At 41.1% G+C, this 22483-nt stretch overlaps 1 protein-coding gene across 1 annotated transcript in view; it reads right to left on the reverse strand.

Moving 5' to 3' along the window:
- Nucleotides 1–1662: 1662 nt before the first annotated feature.
- myo16 (myosin XVI) overlaps nucleotides 1663–22483 on the reverse strand; it is a 313223-nt gene continuing 292402 nt past the window's right edge. The window contains exon 36 of the mRNA XM_063006388.1: nucleotides 1663–1724. The gene's annotated coding sequence lies outside the window, so the exon portion shown is untranslated. The remainder of the gene's footprint in view (nucleotides 1725–22483) is intronic.

The raw sequence follows: 22483 nt of genomic DNA on the forward strand, positions 1-22483 counted from the left end.
CACATGAATGGCAGTCACACAAGGTTTTCCAGCAGAACATTGCCCAAAGCATCACACTGCCTCTGCCGGCTTGCCTTCTTCCCACAGTGCATCCTGGTGCCATGTGTTCCCTAGGTAAGCGACGCACACACACCTGGCCATCCACGTGATGTAAAAGTAAACGTGATTCATCAGACCTGGCCACCTTCTTCCATTGCTCTGTGTTCCAGTTCCGATGCTCACATGCCCATTGTTGGCGCTTGCGGTGGTGGACAGGGGTCAGCATGGGCACCCTGACTGGTCTGTGGCTATGCAGCCCCATACGCAACAAACTGCGATGCTCTGTTTATTCTGACACCTTTCTATCAGAACCAGCATTAACTTCTTTAGCAATTTGAGCTACAGTAGCTCGTCTGTTGGATCAGGCCACACAGGCCAGCCTTCGCTCCCCACGTGCATCAATGACCCTTGACCTCCCATGACCCTGTCGCCGGTTTACCACTGATCCTTCCTTGGACCACTTTTGATAGATATTGACCACTGCAGACCGGGAACACCCCACAAGAGCTGCAGATTTGGAGATGCTCTGACCCAGTCATCTAGCCATCACAATCTGGCTCTTGTCAAACTCGCTCAAATCCTTACACTTGTCCATTTTTCCTGCTTCTAACACATCAACTTTGAGGATAGAATGTTCACTTGCTGCCTAATATATCCCACCCACTAACAGGTGCCGTCTTAAAGAGATAATCAGTGTTATTCACTTCACCTGTCAGTGGTCATAATGTTATGCTTGGTCGGTGTATATAGTATATAGATTGTAATGGGTCCATCTGAGTCTGGCCCAGTTTATGGAATCATGTCCATTTCCTTCTGCCTACCCAAATTTGGCCGTCAGATGGGGCATGGAGGCACAGATGATTGACTGAATGGTTCCTCCTGTCAGTCACCCACGTGTTAATGGGCATTAATTTGCTCCAGGTGGAAGTGTTTATATTTATTACTGTTTCATCCTCACAGATTTGCCAGCTCCTCTGTTGTCAACCTGCTTATCTTTTTCTTAAAACCGTGATGACTGGCTTGGTCCGATCTAGTTTTCTCCTAGCGTGTACGGCCAGCATATTTTTCGTCTATTTCATGGAACTGAGTGGTGTTCTGCCCTGTTTGGGAGTCCTAATGGAAGTCACAATCTGCTCCAGCAGTGGGCTTTTTCTAAATCTGGTTTTAACAGTTTTCAGCAGATTTGTATTCTTGGACTGTTGTCTACTTAAACTAGAGTAAGGTAATGTTCACTACGGAAGCACTTCTGTAAGTCACTCTGGATAAATGCCGAAAATGTAAATGTAAATGTATGAAAGTGTAAATGAATCACCACACCAGGAACATAATCTTTTATTTACAGAGAGCACGTTGCCTCTGAACAGCTAGCAGGCTTGAGGACACTTTGCCATGGGGTCAGTGAGCACAAACGACCTTTCCTGTGTAAAACCCGCGGTGTAAGAGTAACTCTTCCAACAGTTAACACTCTTCCAACAGTTAAGTGCAGGGCAAGTGCTGTACCTGTCGTCATGGTTACAGGCATGCCAGAGGGAGAGGTAAGTGCCAGGCTGTTCTTGTTATCTGGCTGGCTGGTAAAATGCAGACCTGCTTTTCATACTGCTTAGACTTTAGAGGAAATAAAAAAGGCATAAAAGGTTGATCCTCCTCCTCAAGCTCTCTGGTTTTCTTCAGATAGAAAGATGAATCTAGAGAAACACAAGCAGATGTGTCATTTTCTTACAACATTTACCATGATTATCTGTCTTTGAATTCTGTCTGCACTTTTGTATGTTTAGATCACTTCAGGCTAACATGCATATACTGATTTCCATGTCTGTCTCATGTCTGCTTTACCAAACGGCAGTAAAAGTTCACTTTCTTTACTTTTATTACTTTGCTTATTGACTTCTGAGGAACAGGGGGTACCAGCAATGCAAATTGGACAGAACGTAACAGAGCGTTCAGTGCCATTCTGTTCTGTTCTGCTCTGTTCCTTTGACGAGAACACGGTGAAACTGCTGCCAGTCTAGGGCAAAGCCTGGAAACTCTTTACAGAATCACAGTGTTTTCCCCGAGGGCAAGGTGCATACACAACACATAACTACAGCCACAGCAACTAAATATAATTCATGTTCCAATTGCATACGGTAAAAGACTGGCACCTCGGATGCCGAACAGATGTCTTGTTTCAATATCAATTGCTGTTTCACAATGAAATTTTATCTGCGCTATCATTTTTAATTCCATGCATGTATAATGGGATACTTATCCTAATCTCAATGCAATACATTTCTGGCTGGGACTGGGTGTGCTCGATGTTTATCCACCAATTTTAATGACTAATGGTGTTAGCATGCTTTGTCGGCTTATTAATGGTACATAGAGAGGCATAGTGTTCCCCTAACAAGTACACCCAGACCATCTGAGGCATAAATTAACAGCTCACTCATCCTTCCAAAGGTAGTGCATTACACAAAGAACACTTGCTTCTGTGCTTTTTAGAAGCAGTTTGGGACTTCTTTTGCATGAAAGTTTGCATTTCTTTTTGTCACTTGAATAAAGTTAATAAACAATTTTAAACAAGATCACTGACCATTCCTAGTCAAACTCATGTAGCACAGTCCAGTGTGTTTCTGTGCTGAATGACATGTAAGATTCTCACATTAAAATAATACAATGCTTATTCTCACATGTATGTCCACAAGGTGCAATGTCCTGGCATGTCCTGTCAATTTCAATCATTTTTACAGTTATATATCATTTTCTGTGGGTGTAAATTGCACTTTCCCATTACTGCTGGGATGCAGGTGTCAATCCCCATCTTTGCTGTTTGCAAATAGGGCATAAAGTCCAATTAATTGTTTGTTTGTTTATTAGGATTTTAACATCAAATTTTACACTTTGGTTACATTCATGACTCAATACACAAGATTCATCAGTTCACAAGTTTCAGTGCCAAACACAGTCATGGATAATTTTGTATCTTCATTTCATCTCACTTCCATGTCTTTGGACTGTGGGAGGAAACCGGAGCCTCCGGCAGACACGGGAGAACAAGCAAACTCCACACAGAAAGGACCCAGGACCTTCTTGATGTGAGGCGACAGTGCTACCTACTGAGCCACTGTGCCGCCCAGTACACAAAACTGTCTGTGTATATCTGCAATCCAATTGTTGCAAGAAGTAGGTTAGAGCAAAGATATGAAATTAAATAGAGTTAAAACAGAACAACAGAAATCTAAAAAAAAGAGCTACAAAATTCTTGCACAGAGACTGAAAAACGAATGAACTCTATAAATCAGGCCTTTATGGCAGAGTAGTGAGAGTGGCACTGTGGTATATATTCTAAACGGCAAGTAAAAGACCTTGTCACCTGGCAAACAACATCCCTATGCTTAATTACACTGATCAGCCATAACTTTAAAACCACCCCCTTGTTTCTACACTCACTGTCCATTTTATCAGCTCCACTTACCATATAGAAGCACTTTGTAGTTCTACAGTTACTGACTGTAGTCCATCTGTTTCTCTGCATGCTTTGTTCGCATTCATTCTGTTCTTCAATGGTCAGGACTCTCCCAGGACAACTACAGAGTAGGTATTATTTGGGTGGTGGATCATTCTCACCTCACTGTCACTGCTGGACTTAGAATAGTCCACCAACCAAAAATATCCAGCCAACAGCACCCTGTGACCACTGATGAAGGTCTAGAAGATGACCAACTCAAACAGCAGCAATAGATGAGCGATCGTCTCTGACTTTACATCTACAAGGTGGACCAACTAGGTAGGAGTGTCTAATAGAGTGAACAGTAAGTAGACATGGTATTTAAAAACTCCAGCAGCGCTGCTGTGTCTGATCCACTCGTACCAGCAAAACACACACTAACACACCACCACCATGTCAGTGTCACTGCAGTGCTGAGAATGATCCACCACCTAAATAATACCTGCTCTGTGGTGGTCCTGTGGGGGTCCTGACCATTGAAGAACAGGGTGAAAGCAGGTTAAAAAAGTACGCAGAGAAACAGATGGACTACAGTCAGTAATTGTAGAACTACAAAGTGCTCCTATATGGTAAGTGGAGCTGATAAAATGGACAGTGAGTGTAGAATCAAAGGGTGGTTTAATGTTATGGCTGATCAGTGTATAATAAACATATTATGTGGTATAGCAGAATACAGAATGTTTTAGCCAGGAGCCGTAGCCCTTGAATTGTGTTTGCGATTGTCAGGGAAGATAAAGCTAATGAACTTGCATTGATCTGGACTCGTCCTTTAACATTTGCTTGATGCAATGGCATATGAATCATAAGGTATATGGTCACTAATGAAGTACCTCTCTTACTGTACATGCAAGCATAAACCACCACAAATTGAATTAACATCAAAGTAAATGGCATGCATTTTGTATATTTAGGGGGTATTCATCTACCTTATCTACTAATATCAAACTCTAATGTACATTTTCTGTATATATAAGTGTGTGGGGGGAAGGGGTGGTTGTAACTTCTGGAAAGAACCCATCTTCTTACTGGACAGTGTGTTCTCATTTTATAGTCTGTCTCAGGAGACAAAAATCGATTCATTTTTTTTAAAATAAGGGCGAACATTTAGACCTGAGCACACAACGTGATGTATTTATACACTGTAATTCTTACTTTCATTATCTACTAAAAACCCAATTTCCATTTAATTAAAGTTGGGACATATTGTAAAATAAAGGTGAAATAATCTGTGAGAGTTTTAACACTCAAACAGGTGACAGAAGCAAGTTTATAGGCAAGTTATTGGTTTTATTTTGTCCCATTCTTCCTGCAAACACGTCTTAAGATGTGCAACAGTACGGGGTCATCGTTGTTACATGTTTCGTTTCAAAATTCTCCACACATTCTCTATTGGGGACAGGTCAGGACTACAGGCAGGACTACTGACCTTATTACACGTTTCCACTGTGTGATGGTCCATCCTAGATGCCTCCGAGTCCAGAGAAGTCAACACCAATTCTGGACATGGTTAACATAAGTTTTCTTTTTTGCACAGTAAAGTTTTAAGTGGTATTTGTGCATGTAACTCTGTATTGTAGTGCTGACAAAGGTTTGCCAAAGTAATCCCTCACCCATGTGGTTATATCAGCTATTGAATGTCTCAAAGCGTAGAGTCAGCCATTGTATGGCGCCCCTGGAGCAGAAAGGGTTAAGGGCCTTGCTCAAGAACATGACAGTCGCTACATAGCAGAGCCTGGATTTAAACCCACAATCTCCCAATTGATAGCCCAAAGCTCTACCCACTAGGCTTCCACTGTACCAGGCATATGCTTTTTCAAAGGAGGCTTGCTTGACAATCTTCCATAAAGTCCCGCTGGTGTAACACAATATGGTTGATCCATGGATTCTGCACCTGCTGAGTGACAGTTGGTGTCACAGTAGCCATTATACTGCATTCAACTGTTCTTTTAGTAAAGGGGTTGCCCTAACGTAGTCAATGAGGCTATAGTTTTACTTTTTAATAGTTTTATTTAATTATTTATTGTATTTGGACATCAAGGTATGTTCAGTGACTGTTAGCGCTTTTCCACCTAAAGAACCATGGTTCTTGAACCGGTTCTGTTCAGGTTTCCTTGAACCTTGGTGTTTTGTTGAGAACCGACCTGCGTTTCCACCAGTTTTTGGGAACCAAGCCTGCGTCATCAACGGTGAGCGTTACACAACAACAATAAAGAGTAGTAACATGATGGCGGAGCGTGTAGATTATCTGTGGGGATTTGTTTTATGCAAAAAGCATCGCTCAACTATTGGTGATAAGAAGACGTAGACGTGTTTGTCACAGTTGTTGTTTTCTTTAGTTCATTGACGTGAGAAGCGTTTTGCGCTACGCTCTCACCGCGACCCTCGGCGCAAATAGTCGATTTGCTCAGCGCTTGGCTTGAGCGATTAAACATCACTAAAGTTCCACAACACGAACATCCATTTGTGAGAAATAACCATCAAATCCACTATAAAAGCTCCACATGTATCTGTGTTTAGCTGGATTTACTTCACGTGTGGTGGTTATACAGCTCGGGGTTCTGAATCCGCAAAAAGCTTCACCTAAATAAAGCGTAACATGGCTTAATGTACTAAAAGTACGACACAGAAAAACTAGATTTCTCTCCGTTATTATCAGTTATAAGTGCTCTGTACTGCCGAAATTCATCGGCCATTGTTTTAGTACAACAAGCCACATTGCGCTTTATTTTTCACTTTAAGCGTTTATACTGTCTGGGTCAAACCGGAACGGAGCCGGATCCGCATCGGTGGAAAAGGGGTATGTGAGAGCTATCGGACTTATTATTGGATTTCTTGACAGATGGTCTTACATGTTTTAGATAGATTAGTCTCAAACATAGTGACAGGCCTCACAAAGACAGCTGTTTATTTTTGTAATGTAGTTTAAAACTGCTGATCCACACATTTCTTACACATGTTGACTATTAAACATTTTGAAAGGTAATGTCACATGGTACTGTATTTTTATTTGACATAATGCAATATAAATCAGCTGGTAAGAAGAAAACACTTATGTGCATTAAATGATATTGTAAATAAAAAAATATACAAATATTTTAGAAGGCTAGGTGGCACGGTGGCTAAGTGGCCTCACAGCAAGAAGGTCCTGGGTTCGATCCCCAGGTGGGGCGGTCCGGGTCCTTTCTGTGCGGAATTTGCATGTTTTCCCCTTGTCTGTGTGGGTTTCCTCGGGGCGCTCCGGTTTCCTCCCACAGTCCAAAAACATGCAGCCAGGCTAATTGGAGACACTGAATTAATTGAAACAGGTACCTAGCCGCTAGGATGCATAAACCAATGCATTGTAGTGCCGGTCCCAAGCCCGGATAAATAGGGAGGGACATTTGGTCACCTGACCATGAGCATGGTGGACATGCTATTTACAAAAGGAATTTAAATAGAGTGACCTCTATGTGATATTTTCAGCTATAAAACAGCATTTGTATTGCTGGGCACTGATGATATTTAAGAAAGTCTCAATTGATGTTCCAGTTCACCTCAAAGCTGTTCAGTGGGGCTAAGGTCAGGTCTTTGTGCAGACCACTGGTGTTTCTTTAAATCTATCTTTTTAGACCTTGCTTTGTGCACACAGACATGGGCACAGTCATGCTGGAACAGGAGATAACCCTCCCTAAACTCATTCAGCAATAAGAAGGGGTGTCCCAATACTTTTGTCCATATAGCGTCTGTAGCTCCTCCTTATCAGACATTCAATTAGAGCTCCTGCATCTACAGTGACACCATATTGGTATCACTGATGACCGATGACCGATGCTGCTCCAGGGCAAATGGACATAGGTAACATTGGTTCCATGGACATAGTCTAACATTGACCATCAATAAATAAGACATGCAGCTTTCTAGCACTGCCTGCTAATTACAGGTATAGTTCACAGTCATGTGTGTGTGTGTGTGCAAGCAAAGGCTTTGGTAAATCAAGGTCTTTAAAACACACATACACAGGAAATGAATATCTCTTTTATCCCAGCTCACACTCAAGCAAGATGCAGGAATCCAATGCTGCTATGATTGTGTGTTTGAGTGGTATACTGTACAGTACACTGCTATTATAAGAGTCCTTTTTATAAAGTCACAGACGTCAGCTCAGACGCACAATCTCACCTACCTGCGCACAGTAAGGCAAAATATAAACCTTTACAATCAAAGTCATTAAAGTAATAAACACTAAATTATACACTGATCAGCCATAACATTAAGACCACCTCCTTGATTCTACACTCACTGTCCATTTTATCAGCTCCACTTACCATATAGGAGCACTTTGTAGTTCTACAATTACTGACTGTCGTCCATCTGTTTCTCTATATACTTTTTTAACCTCCTTTTACCCTGTTCTTCAATGGTCAGGACCACCACAGGACCACCACAGAGCAGGTATTATTTAGGTGGTGGGTCATTCTCAGCACTGCAGTGACAATGACATTGTGGTGGTGTGTTAGTGTGCATTGTGCTGGTATGAGTGGAGCAGACACAGCAGTGCTAATGGAGTTTTTAAATACCGTGTCCACTCACTGTCCACTCTATTAGACACTCCTACCTAGTTGGTCCACCTTGTAGATGTAAAGTCAGAGACGATTGCTCATCCATTGCTGCTGTTTGAGTTGGTCATCTTCTAGACCTTCATCAGTGGTCACAGGTTGCTGCCCACAGGGCACTGTTGGCTGGATATTTTTTGTTGGTGGACTATTCTCAGTCCAGCAGGGACAGCATTGCTGTGTCTTATCCATATTATGCTTTTTTATGATAAGCGTTTCAAGACTCTTCCGGAGAAGCTGATTCTCACCATCTTTCAGCAACCCAAGCTATAAGTTTAAAAGTGAAACTACCACACAGTGAGGAGAATACAGCCAAACACAGATATATGTGAAGCTTTCAGAGTGGATTTGATGGTTATTTCACACAAATAGATATTCGAGTTGTGGTGCACTTGATGTTTTACCTCACCGCTTAAGCCAAGTGCTGAGCAAAGCGGCAATTTGCACAAATGCTCAAAGCGAAAAACGCTTCTCATGTGAATGCACTAGAGAAAGCACCAATGCTGACAAACATAAAGAATGGAGTAACCTTCTACGTCTTCTTATCACCAATAGCTGAGTGATGCTTTTTGCAAAAAAAAAATAAACGAACATATGTAACAACTGAACAAATGCACACAGGTAATTTACACACTTCGCCATCATGTTACTACGGTTTACTTCTGTTACCCAATGCCCACCGTTGATGACGCATTTTTTGGTTCCCAAAAACTGGTGGGAAAGCCAATTTTCAGGAACCAGATTTCTTTTGGTCGAAAAGCACTAACAGTGGAGATGTGTATTAAATAAAAAGAATGGATGCTGTGTGCCGTTATCAGCAAAACCACATGCTGCTCACATTACAAAGGCATGACTGCGGAAAAAAGAGGTTACGGGTACTGGACTGGCCTGCCTGCAGTCCTGACCTGTCCCTAACAGAGAATGAGTGGATAATTTTGATTTTTGAACGACAATGACGACCACATTTTGTTGCACATCTTAATACAAGTTTGCAGGAAAAAATGGGACAAAATAACACCTGAAACACTTTATCGCTTGGTATCCTTGGTGCCAAAATGTCTTTTAAGTGTTGTGAGAAGAAATGGCAACTTAGAAAAAAAGGACGCTGTATGCTCTGGACAGATGGAAAGGACCTTCCAGACTGTTATCAGCAAAACCACATGCTGCACACATTACAAAGGCATGGCTGCGGAGGAAGAGGGTACGGGTACTAGACTGGAATGCCTGAAATGCAGGAGTGGATGTTTTTTAATAAACTAAATAAAGTTGGCCTGACAAAACATGACATATCTGGAAATAAAGGTCAAAGTAAATTAACAGAAACACTTTTTCTACTACTTGCATTTTCCATACTGTCCCAACTTTTTTTGACTTGGGATTGTATTTTGCAGTTCTTTAGTACTACCTGGCATGCTGAAGGCATTGCTGTGGCAATCCCAGAGGAAGTGAGTTACCGGAAAAACAGACAAAGGTTGACACCCAGACGTAGATAACTCATCTATGGCTAATACTGCCTATAGGCATAAAGCTAAACCTGTTTGTATTTAATTATGGCCTCTTGCACCAATGCTTAAAAGCTTTAGAAAATATTTTGTCCTTGCTAGATTGGTGTAGCTTGTGTAACTTGCTGCCTGTGTTGATTACCAGCCAGCAAGTTCAATTGGCATGTTAAGAAAGTCATTATGTACCCCGTAAGTCCATTTCTTTCATTTACACCATTACTCTTCCAGTTACCTTGGTGAAAAGAAACACAAGGTGGCCATATTTTGTGCCTCTGGTGTTGTTCCAATGTTATGCATTTGAAAACACATGGGTGGTCTGGCTTGGCACATCATCAAGGGTCTGTGCTGTTTGTGTTTTACTATTTATTACTAGAACTCTGAGGCACAATTGACTCTTCAAAAAGCTCTAGCAAGGTCCATCCAGAATGCCAATTTGTTAGTATGACCATCTTCTGAGGGTGCTATGGGGGCCTATTATGGCTAAAAGAATGACTTTCAGTCCTCCAGAAATTGTTCTATGGGCAAACGAGTGTTTGCAGTCTTCAATCTGAAAGGCACAACCCCAGGGGCAGTTCTTTTATACATTAGGTTTTCATCTTTGCTGCTTTCAGAGAACATTTTAGGGCATTTAGGAATTTGTGCCTTTAATATCACAATAAATAATAGCTGGGGGAGTTTCTTACATTTACTTTGACGCATTTGATTGCAGACAACATGAACCCAAGATAGTTCATGTTTTGTCTGCTCAACTTCATTTTATTTATTAATAAACATCCATTCCTGCATTTCAGGCCTGCAACACACAGGTTCATCCGACCACAATACACATTTTCACTGTGTGATGGTCCATCCTAGATGCCTGAAAGCCCATAGAAGTCGACGCCGCTTCTGGACATGGTTAACATAAGGCTTCTTTTTTTGCACAGTAATGTTTTAAGTGGCATTTGTGCATGTAACTCTGTATTGTAGTGCTTGACAAAGGTTTGCCAGAGTAATCCCTCACCCATGTGGTTATATCAGCTATTGTTGAGTGGTGGTTCTTGATGCAGTGCCGTCTGAGGGATCGAAGATCACAAGCGTTCAGTTTAAGCTTGTGCCCTTGGCCTTTACGCACTGAAATTCCTCCAGATTCCTTGAATCGTTTAATGATATTATGCACTGTAGAGGGAGAAATATGCAAATCCCTTCCAATCTTTCTTTGAGGTACATTGTTTTTAAACATTTCAATAATTTTCTCACACATTTGTTGACAAACTGGAGATCCTCTGATCATCTTTGCTCATCAGAGACTCAGCCTTTCCTGGATGCTGCTTTTGTACCAAACCATGATTACAATCACCTGTTGACATCACCTGTTTGGAATCACATCATTCTTTAGTTTCTTCACCTCATTACTAGCCCTAAATTGCCCCCGTCACAACTTTTTTTGGAATGTGTTGCAGGCCTGAAATGCAGGAATGGACATTTATTAATAAATGAAATGAAGTTGACCGGACAAAACATGAAACATCTCAGGTTCAAACTGTCTTGTCAAAAAAAAGTCAAAGTAAATGTGAGGAACACTGCGTTTTTATTATGTTATTTGCATTTACTGTCCCAACTTTTTCTGATTTGGGTTTGTTATGTTAGTCAGTGACAACCCAACCCAAGTAAAATATTAAATATATCCTTTGATGATTTTTATTTATTAAAGGAAAATGCCAGTCAGCACCAACTGGCCCTATGTAAAAAGTATTTGCTCCATTAGGTTCTATATTAACCAAATCAAATGAATAATTGGGTTCTATTACACTAGACAAAGCCAGGCTTGATTACTACCAGTCTTGTGTCATTTCAATATGGAATTAATAGAACTTAACTGAACTGAACAAACAGCACACTATGTAGCAATCAGTTACAATTCTGAAATATGACAGTCATTTTATGGTTCTGGAACTTAAGCAAACACAGCTGGAGTCATTATCTTCTAATGAAGAAAACTTAAAACACTGGTAAAAAGTGGACGTTCCCCAAGAGCACAATAATGACTCATTTAGAATATCATAAAGAAACCAATATTTATGGAAATGTAGACCTCACTGATAAGGCCTTAGATGAGGTCAGCGTTTAACTGGGCAAAAAAAAACAACCAGGATTAACATAAAGAACAATTTAATATTTGTCTAAATTTGTCTAAATTTCCATCCCAATCCATTTGGGATAAAAATGATGCAAACTTATGAATGAAACTGTGGGTCCTTTAACATCTGGGTCATAATGTGATGATGTGGGAATGCTTTGCTGCTTCAAGGCCAGTGTGACTTACTTTAATTAATGGAACCTTTAATTCTGCTTTCTATCAGACTACCAGATTATTGGTCTGTGATCTGAAGCTTAAGTGTAATTTGTTTAAGCAAGCACAAGAGTAAGTCCACCACTGAAATGCTCATAAAATGCAACATTCTGGATGGAAATGGCTTATTCCATTATCTGTAGTTACACCAACGAGGCATAACATTATGAATAACACTGATTATCTCTTCTTTACGGCACCTGTTAGTGGGTGGGATATATTAGACAGCAAGTGAACATTTTATCCTCGAAGTTGATGTGTTAGAAGCAGGAAAAATGGGCAAGCATAAGGATTTGAGCGAGTTTGACAAGGGCCAAATTGTGATTGGTAGACGACTGGGTCAGAGCATCTCCAAAACTGCAGCTCTTGTGGGGTGTTCCCAGTCTGCACTGGTCAGTATCTATCAAAAGTGGTCCAAGGAAGGAACAGTGATAAACCGGCGACAGGGTCATGGATGGCCAAGGCTCATTGATGCACGTGGGGAGCGAAGGCTGGCCCGTGTGGTCTGATCCAACAGACGGGCTACTGTAGCTCAAATTACTGAAGAAATTAATGCTGGTTCTGATGGAAAGGTGTCAGAATACACAGTGCATCAAAGTTTGTTGGTATGGGGCTGCATAGCCACAGACCACTCAGGGTGCCCATGCTGACCTCTGTCCACCGCTGAAAGTGCCAACAATGGGCACGTAAGCATTGGAACTGGACCACAAAGCAATATAAGAAGGTGGCCAGGTCTGATGAATCACCATGTGCCATGTACACTGAAGACCATGTACACCCTTTCATGTAAACGTTATTCCCTGATGGCTGTGGCCTCTTTCAGCAGGATAATGCGCCCTGCCACAAAGCAAAAATGGTTCAGGAATGGTTGAAGGAGCACAACAATGAGTTTCTTACCTTCTTATATTATTTTTTTTCAATATTATTGAAAGAAAAAGTTAAAAGGCACCTAATATAACCCTGCTGCCACAGAGAGCTTGTATATCCATCATGATTTACAGCAGATTCTGGTGAAACCTCTTCATGATAAACCTTTCCACATCTTAGAACAAGTTCACAAGTGCATGATACTGACAGCAGGCATTGCATTTATGTGCTCATCACAAGTCTGCACATTGTGATCTTGACCATCCTCTGACCCTGGCTTCAGCCTTATGTCTTTGGCTCAGTGCAACACAACTAGGCCCAAGAATGAGTCCCAGTAGAATTTTCCACTTAGTTCCACATACAGTATCTGATAGATTATGATGTGTTTTGGTCTGCGACAAATTGGCACCATAAACTGGATTGACAACATCATAACGTGGATTGCATTTTCAGGGGGTAGTCTGCAATAGGCGACTTGTGACAGAGGGCATTGGAAACAGCTGACCCATCTGTGCAGCATACCATCGCAAAACGATAACAAGGCCGTAATCACAATATACACTAAAGGGGACACGTCTCCCCTAATATTCAGATATGTCCAAAATTCTCCCCTCAATATGCTATTGTAATAATATTAATAAACATATTTAACTCACCAGATTTGTGTAATGTTAGGATCCATCAGTGTTCCCAGTTGCTGAAATGTCAAGAATGATTTAGAATGGCCAGACCCCCTCTTCCTAATTAATTTGGTCCCCCAATGTTTAATTCATGGCTCTGGTCATGTGTAGTAATGTGAGGTTAAAACACCATGTAGCTAAGTACTACCTGAGTGTTGGTAGTATTTTATGAACAAACATACAGTACAGTGAATCTTTTTAACAGTAAGTTCATGGGCAAAGTCAATGTCAAAGTTTATTTGTCAAATACAGGTCCACCTCCTTGTTTCTAAACTCACTGTCTATTTTATCAGCTCCACTTACCATATAGAAGCACTTTGTAGTTCTACAATTACTGACTGTAGTCCATCTGTTTCTCTACATATCTTTTTAGCCTGCTTTCACCCTGTTCTTCAATGGTCAGGACCCCCACAGGACCACCACAGAGCAGGTATTATTTAGGTGGTGGATCATTCTCAGCACTGCAGTGACACTGACATGGTAGTGGTGTGTTAGTGTGTGTTGTGCTGGTATGAGTGGATAAGACACAGCAGCACTGCTGGAGTTTTTAAACACCTCACTGTCACTGCTGGACTGAGAATAGTCCACCAAAAATATCCAGCCAACAGCTCCCCGTGGGCAGCATCCTGTGACCGCTGATGAAGGTCTAGAAGATGACCAGCTCAAACAGCAGCAATAGATGAGCGATCGGCTCAGACTTTACATCTACAAGGTGGACCAACTAGGTAGGAGTGTCTAATAGAGTGGACAGTGAGTGGACACGGTATTTAAAAACTCCAGCAGCGCTGCTGTGTCTGATCCACTTATACCAGCACAACACACAGCTGTCAGTCAGTGTCACTGCAGTGCCGAGAATGATCCACCACCTAAATTTTACCTGCTCTGTAGTGGTCCTCTGGGGGTCCTGACTATTGAAGAACAGGGTAAATGTGGACTAAAAAGATATGTAGAGAAACAGAGGTACTACAATCAGTAATTGTAGAACTACAAAGTGCTTCTATATGGTAAGTGGAGCTGATAAAATGGACAGTGTGTGTAGAAACCAGGAGATGGTTTTAATGTTATGGCTGATCGGTGTATAGCAGTGTTATACTGGAAGTCTGGCCACTTTCCACACCAGCATGTGCTTTGGCAAAGCTATTGTTTTCTATGCACGGCTGGGTCGATTGTCTATCACCTGCTTAGGATCTGGGGATATGAACTCTGTGCTCCTGCCACTCTGTTAATAGTACATTTTGGCACGTGTGAACTATAAAAGACCAACCCTCCCTGACTGAAGGTAAAGGACAACAAGTGCTCATGGAATGAGTCAACCAGTGCTTGAGGGTTCTGCTATAACTGGGGGAAAGGTTTACTATCTGTATTATTAATAAGTCTATGCCAAGAGAGGAAGATATATGTTCACCCAGCAAAAATGTGGTAAAATCAGAGGAATAATATAAATAAAGTTTTGTCTTTAGTTTCCCTTATATATAAAAAGTTGGGATAGTGTGGAAAATGCAAATAAAGTAAAAATGCAGTGTTTCTTATATTTACTTTGACTTTTATTTCATTGCAGACAGTACAAACCCAATATATGTCATGTTTGTCTGGTCAGCTTCATTTTATTTGTTAATTTACCTCCATTCCTGTATTTCAGGTCTGCGACACAATCCGAAAAAAAAGTTGGGACAGTAAAGCATTTACCACTTTGTAATGCTGCCACTCCTTCTCACAATACTTAAAAGACGTTTTGGCACCGAGGATACCAAGCAATTTAGTGTTTCAGCTTTTATTTTGTCCTGCAAACACATCTTAAGATGTGCAACAGTACGGGGTCGTCGTTGTTGCATTTGTTGTTTCAAAATTCTCCACACATTCTCTACTGGGGACAGGTCAGGACTGCAGGCAGGCCAGTCCAGTACCCGTACCCTCCTCTTCCGCAGCCATGGCTTTGTAAACTGTGCAGCAGGTGGTTTTGCACTGACTTAGCATATGTTGCTCTAAATCTTAATGTACTTTTCTGCATTAATGCTGCCATCACAGAAGTGTAGATTACCTTTGCCAAGGGCACTGACACAGCCCCATACCATGACAGACCCTGGCTTTTGGACTTGTTACTGATAACAGTCTGGATGGTCCTTTTCGTCTTTGGTCCCGAGCACACAGTGTCCAATTATTTAACAAAAAAATCTAAAATACTAATTTGTTTAAATACAAAACACATTTCCACTGTGTGATGATCCATCACAGATGCCTCCAAGCCCAGAGAACTTAACATCATTTCTGGACATGGTTAACATAAGGCTTCTTTTTTGCACAGTAAAATTTTAAGTGTTATTTGTGTATGTAACTCTGTATTGTAGTGCTTGACAAAGGTTTGCCAAATTAATCCCTCACCCATGTGGTTATATCAGCTATTGTTGAATGACGGTTATTGCAGTGCCACCTAAGGGATCGATGATCACAGGTGTTCAGCATTACGCACTGAAATTCCTCCCAATTCCTTGAATCGTTTAATGATATTATGTACTGTAGAGGAAGAAATATGCAACCACCTTTCAATCGTTCTTTGAGGTAAATTTTTTTTTAAACATTGTGATAATTTTCTCATGCATTTGTTGTGACAAACTGGAGATCCTCTGATCATCTTTGCTCATTAAAGACTCAGCCTTTCCTTGATGCTGCTTTTGTACCAAATCATGATTACAATCACCTAAAAGACATTTACCTCAGTACTAGCCTTAAACTGCTTTTGTCCAGACTTTTTTTTAAACGTGTTGCAGGCCTAAATGCAGGAATTGAGGTATATTAACAAATGAAATGAAGTTGACCAGATAAAACATGAAATATCTCAGATTCAAACAGTCTGCAATCAAAAAAAGTCAAAGTAAATGTAAGGAACACTGTGTTTTTATTTTATTTGCATTTTCCATACTGTCCCAACTTTTTTTGATTTGGGGTTGTAAATGGAAAATGACTTGTAGACTGAGGCCTTGTTAACCATGACATGCGTCTGTATATGTGTTGATGCAATTGTAACTGAGATGCCTGCTGCATGCTAATGCACCTGGTGTGTATATGTGTATGTGCATAAGAGTGCGTAGGGTGAGATCACTGGTCAAGATCAGAGACCACTGGGAATTTGCTTAAGAGGAACCCTTTTTGGAAAAATGGTACTGTCCCAGACAATATGCATCTAATCAACAGTCATGAGAGTGCAGTAATAGGGTGGAGGGAAATAATGGAAAGGGTTTTTAGGTTATTTTGTTCATCATCTGTCACTATTGATATTTTTAGTATAAAGTCAACGTGACAGTATTCACCAGTCTCATGAATCAGTCCATCTATAGAGAGCCTTAAAATAAGGCTTTTAGTGTACATTAACCAATTTTCATGCTTTAAAAAACCAAAAATGCTAAAAAGGTGCCCCTATTTACACTAAAAATGCCCTTTCCAACATTTACTGATAGAATTTCATAAATAAGGGAATTACATCAAGGTATTACGTTAAATATAAGCGTTTGCTGACAGAAATGACCGTTTAAATATCACAGTCAAATCCCAAAGGACCTTTTTTTAATTAATGTGCACTGATGGATATTTTTTGTTGGTGGACTATTCTCAGTCCAGCAGGGACAGCATTGCTGTGTCTTATCCATATTATGCTTTTTTTATGATAAGCGTTTCAAGACTCTTCCGGAGAAGCTGATTCTCACCGTCTTTCAGCAACCCAAGCTATAAGTTTAAAAGTGAAACCACCACACAGTGAGGAGAATACAGCCAAACACAGATATATGTGAAGCTTTCAGAGTGGATTTGATGGTTATTTCACACAAATAGATATTCGAGTTGTGGTGCACTTGATGTTTTACCTCACCGCTTAAGCCAAGTGCTGAGCAAAGCGGCAATTTGCACAAATGCTCAAAGCGAAAAACGCTTCTCATGTGAATGCACTAGAGAAAGCACCAATGCTGACAAACATAAAGAATGGAGTAAAGTAAAGTTACACTTTTATCAACAAATTATTTATTCATTATGAATGTCACGTGAACTATTTTGTGTCATCTTGTACTACAATCAGTGATATCCGGTAACACTATTGTGACCACCTTCTTGTTTCTACACTCACTGTCCATTTTATCAGCTCCACTTACCATATAGAAGCACTTTGTAGTTCTACAATTACTGACTGTAGTCCATCTGTTTCTCTGCATGCTTTGTTACCCCCTTTCATGCTGTTCTTCAAAGGTCAGGATGCCCACAGGACCACCACAGAGCAGGTATTACTTGGGTGGTGGGTCATTCTCAGCACTGCAGTGACACTGACATGGTGGTGGTGTGTTAGGACACAGCAGTGCTGCTGGAGTTTTTAAACACCTCACTGTCACTGCTGGACTGAGAATAGTCCACCAACCAAAAATATCCAGCCAACAGTGCCCCGTGGGCAGCGTCCTGTGACCACTGGTGAAGGTCTACAAGATGGCCAACTCAAACAGCAGCAATAGATGAGCGATCGTCTCTGACTTTACATCTACAAGGTGGACCAACTAGGTAGGAGTGTCTAATAGAGTGGACAGTGAGTGGACACGGTATTTAAAAACTCCAGCAGCGCTGCTGTGTCTGATCCACTCATACCAGCACAACACATACTAACACACCACCACCATGTTATTGTCACTGCAGTGCTGAGAATGATCCACCACCTAAATAATACCTGCTCTGTGGTGGTCCTGTGGGGGTCCTGACCAAGTGTAATCATATTAAACAATACAGTTATATCCATAGTTTATAGCCTTATGAAATGTAAATGAGTTTAAAGCTGGCAGGCAGGTAGTGTGAGCCAGGAGGAAGCTGGAGGGAAAATAGTGGTTATGCGATTATCCTGCCGGTAGTGCCATTTCCTTGTAATCGCTTCCCTAGGACTGCTATAACATTTCCTGCTGATCCCACAAGGTTTCAAACATCCTGATAAGACTATTTGCTGAGCCTATACACGGATGCTTCCCTGTATTTATTTTGGTTCTTCAAATGGCATGGGACATTGTAATATTTGCTCACACATTATAAACATGCATGACAACATAGCACCTGTAGGCACAACTTGGTTTAAAATGAGATCTTTTATTCTAGAAGTTCCAATATTTGAAGGAGGGTGGGGATTTGATAATAATGGGGAAAATATTTCAAACACACACTTGTAGCAGTGAGTGTAAATGCTTTACATTTTGGTTTTGGTGAGACCTCAGTGTGTACAGTATGTGTTTATTTAGGACTAAAACATCTCATTTAATTCCTCTTTTTCTTCTGCTATTCCATAATAGTGGCCCAGCTTGATAACACCCGACATACGATCACTATTAGCTTTCATTTGTCACAGGTAGATAGGGGTGACATGGGAAGGATAGCCCTGCTAATTACACTGCTGATTACAGGTTTGCTGGACTGAGATGGTTTCTGCTGACAAATACGGATCTACTGATGGTCCAAGATAGGAGTAAAATTGATTTTTATGTTGGATTAGTTAATGTCAGGACAGCGCTGGTAATTGGTGGCTTTACTAACTGCGACACTAAAAATCAGCCTCGGTTCGGGACTGCTTTGCTTGTGGGGGGCAGTGCAAAATTCACACACAAAAAAAAACATACAGAAAGGTATCAAGTAAAGTTAAGCTCGACAGATTGGCTGCTACTAACTAGCAGCTAACTGCTAATAAAATAATATAAAAAAATATTAAAAGTAAGTAATATTCGGCCGCTCAGGTGGCGCAGCGGTAAAAACACCCGCTGGAACCAGAGCTGGGATCTCAAATACATCGTATCGAATCTCAGCTTTGCCTACCGGCTAAGGCTGAGTGGCCACATGAACAACGATTGGCCTGTTGTTTAGATTTGGGCTGGACTAAGCCAGATGGGGTCTCTCTCCCATGACTGGCGCAATTACGACCTCTGCTGGCTGATTGATGGCACCTGCACAGAGATGAGAAAAGAGTGCTGTCAGGGTGTGTCTCTCTGTACACAACGCTGAGCTGCACTGCACTCATCAAAGTGTAGGTGATAAAATGTATATGGCATGCTGCCCATGTGTCGGAGGGGGTGTGGGTTAGCTTCGTTCTACTTAATCAGAGCAGGGATCGGCATTGGTGGAGAGGAAGCATGACGCAATCGGGCAACTGGATGTGCTAAAAAGGGAGGAAAAGGGGGAGAAAATGCATAAACAAAAAAATATGTATAAAGTAAGTAATATGTAATCACCTCTCATGTTCACACTGACAGAACCTATCTACTCTACTGAGCTGCTCGAAGCAGTCTGCCTGTTTAATATGACTCAAAGAGCCAATCAGAAATAAGCAAAGAAAAAACTTCACACTGAACAGCAAAACAAACGTGTTTTTGTGATTGGTTCAGAGATAACTTGCATTGCGCTTGGGGCCCTGCTAAAAATATCAACTTAAAGCTAAAAACTCTAAACCTAAAGATTCGAGAACCAAAAATTCTTATTAATGATCAGCATCACTATAATCATGTTTTTAAAATGTTTATGCTACTTCATACTGGGTGTTGGATAGCACATTATGCTTTCATCATGGAAGTAGATGCTGGTCACCAACTAGCATTTACTTATTTTGAACAGAAAAACACTATATTGCCAAAAGTATTCACTCACCCATCCAAATCATTGAATTCAGGTGTTCCAATCACTTTCATGGCCAGAGATGTATAAAACCAAGCACCTAGACATGCAGACTACAAACATTTGTGAAAGAATGGGTCGCTCTCAGGAGCTCAGTGAATTCCAGCGTGGTACTGTGATAGGATGCAACCTGTGCAACAAGTCTAGTCATGAAATTTCCTCGCTAGTAAATATTCCACAGTCAACTGTCAGTGGTATTATAACAAAGTGGAAGCGATTGAGAATGACAGCAACTCAGCCACGAAGTGGTAGGCCATGTAAAATGACAGAGCGGGGTCAGCGGATGCTGAGGCGCATGGTGCGCAGAGGTCGCCAGCTTTCTGCAATCGCTACAGACCTCCAAACTTCATGTGGCCTTCAGATTAGCTCAAGAACAGTGTATAGAGAGCTTCATGGAATGGGTTTCCATGGCCGAGCAGCTGCATCCAAACCTTACATCACCAAGCGCAATGCAAAGCTTAGGATGTAGTGGTGTAAAGCACGCCGCCACTGGACTCTAGAGCAGTGGAGACGTGTTCACTGGAGTGACGAATCACGCTTCTCCATCTGGCAATCCGATGGACGAGTCTGGGTTTGGCGGTTGCCAGGAGAACGGTACTTGTCTGACTGCATTGTGCCAAGTGTAAAGTTTGGTGGAGGGGGGATTATGGTATGGGGTGGTTTTTCAGGAGTTGGGCTTGGCCTCTTAGTTCCAGTGAAAGGAACTCTTAATGCTTCAGCATACCAAGAGATTTTGGACAATTTCATGCTCCCAACTTTGTGGGAACAGTTTGGGGATGGCCCCTTCCTGTTCCAACATGACTGCGCACCAGTGCACAAAACAAGGTCCATAAAGACATGGATGAGCGAGTTTGGTGTGGAAGAACTTGAGTCCTGACTACGCTAAACTGGGAGAAAATGCATAAATAAAATGGAAAGAAATGCTTGACAGTTTCTGGGGATTTTGCTATTATTTTAAAATTGGACTTATTAACTTATGTTTGCTTCTGGAAGTACCTGGTGATGTAATTAAATGGGATAATGAGATTTCTGTGGGAACAAGGTTATCCATTTTAAAATCATGTTTTTAAGTTTATGGGTACTTCAAAAAGTCAAACCTAAAGGTCAAATATGCCATGTGCTTTGAATAGAATAGCTGAAAGGTCAAATTAACCCAAAAGGGTCAAGAGACGAAATACAATGCTTTTTTTTTTTTTTTTTTAAAGAGCCTGGCTGAAATCAACTTTGTATTAATATAAACACACACAGACACAGGTACAATCCAAGCTCAATTACCGACTGTTACATTCAGGAAGCAAACACAATTTAGATAAACAACACTGGATCTTCCTTGTTTTTGCTCTCTTTCTCCTGTGGAAATCCCCATTCTTACACCTGACCTATGTGTTTTGCTCTTTGTTTTGTTGTTTTAGTTGAGCTGTCTGTGAAATGAATACTTCCTCTATCTTCTACCTACTCAGCTGTGCTCCAGAGAAAGATCTTTTGTTAAGTGTTCTTAAGGTGTTCTAATGTTCAGAAAAACGAGGTTACATTTTTTGTGCTATTAAAAACATAGATATTAACAAAAATTAATATAAGGACCCTGGGAATTATGAACAGGGAATAAAAATATCATTTTGCTAGTACTAATGCGATCCATTTACGTTATTATTCAAGCTGTCAACGTCAAAACATGGTTGTGATGTGACAAACTGTGACAGAATAATAATAACAGCAAACTAGACGGCAGAACAAAGACCAGCCCTGCCCTTCCAATGCTTTTTTAATGATGGTTTGGGTGTATTTTTATCCATACTAGATGTAACACCTATTGCCATAACATTAAAACCACTTCCTTGTTTCTACACTCACTGTCCATTTTATCAACTCCACTTACCAGATGGAAGCACTTTGTAGTTCTACAATTACTGACTGCAGTCCATCTGTTTCTCTGCATGCTTTGTTAGCCCCCTTTCATGCTGTTCTTCAATGGTCAGGACCCCCACAGGACCACCACAGTGCAGGTATTATTTGGGTGGTGGATCATTCTCAGCACCGCAGTGACACTGACATGGTGGTGGTGTGTTAGTGTGTGTTGTGCTGGTATGAGTGGATCAGACACAGCAGCGCTGCTGGAGTTTTTAAATACCGTGTCCACTCACTGTCCACTCTATTAGACACTCCTGCCTAGTTGGTCCACCTTGTAGATGTAAAGTCAGAGTCGATCACTCATCTATTACTGCTGTTTGAGTGTGTGTACATCCACCGTCCTGGGCTACAAAAGCCAAACAAAAAAACTTGCAATAAAACATAAAACATGTCCACTGTATACA

Source organism: Trichomycterus rosablanca, chromosome 12 (genome assembly GCF_030014385.1).
Source record: "Trichomycterus rosablanca isolate fTriRos1 chromosome 12, fTriRos1.hap1, whole genome shotgun sequence".
Classification (NCBI taxonomy): Eukaryota; Metazoa; Chordata; class Actinopteri; order Siluriformes; family Trichomycteridae; genus Trichomycterus; species Trichomycterus rosablanca.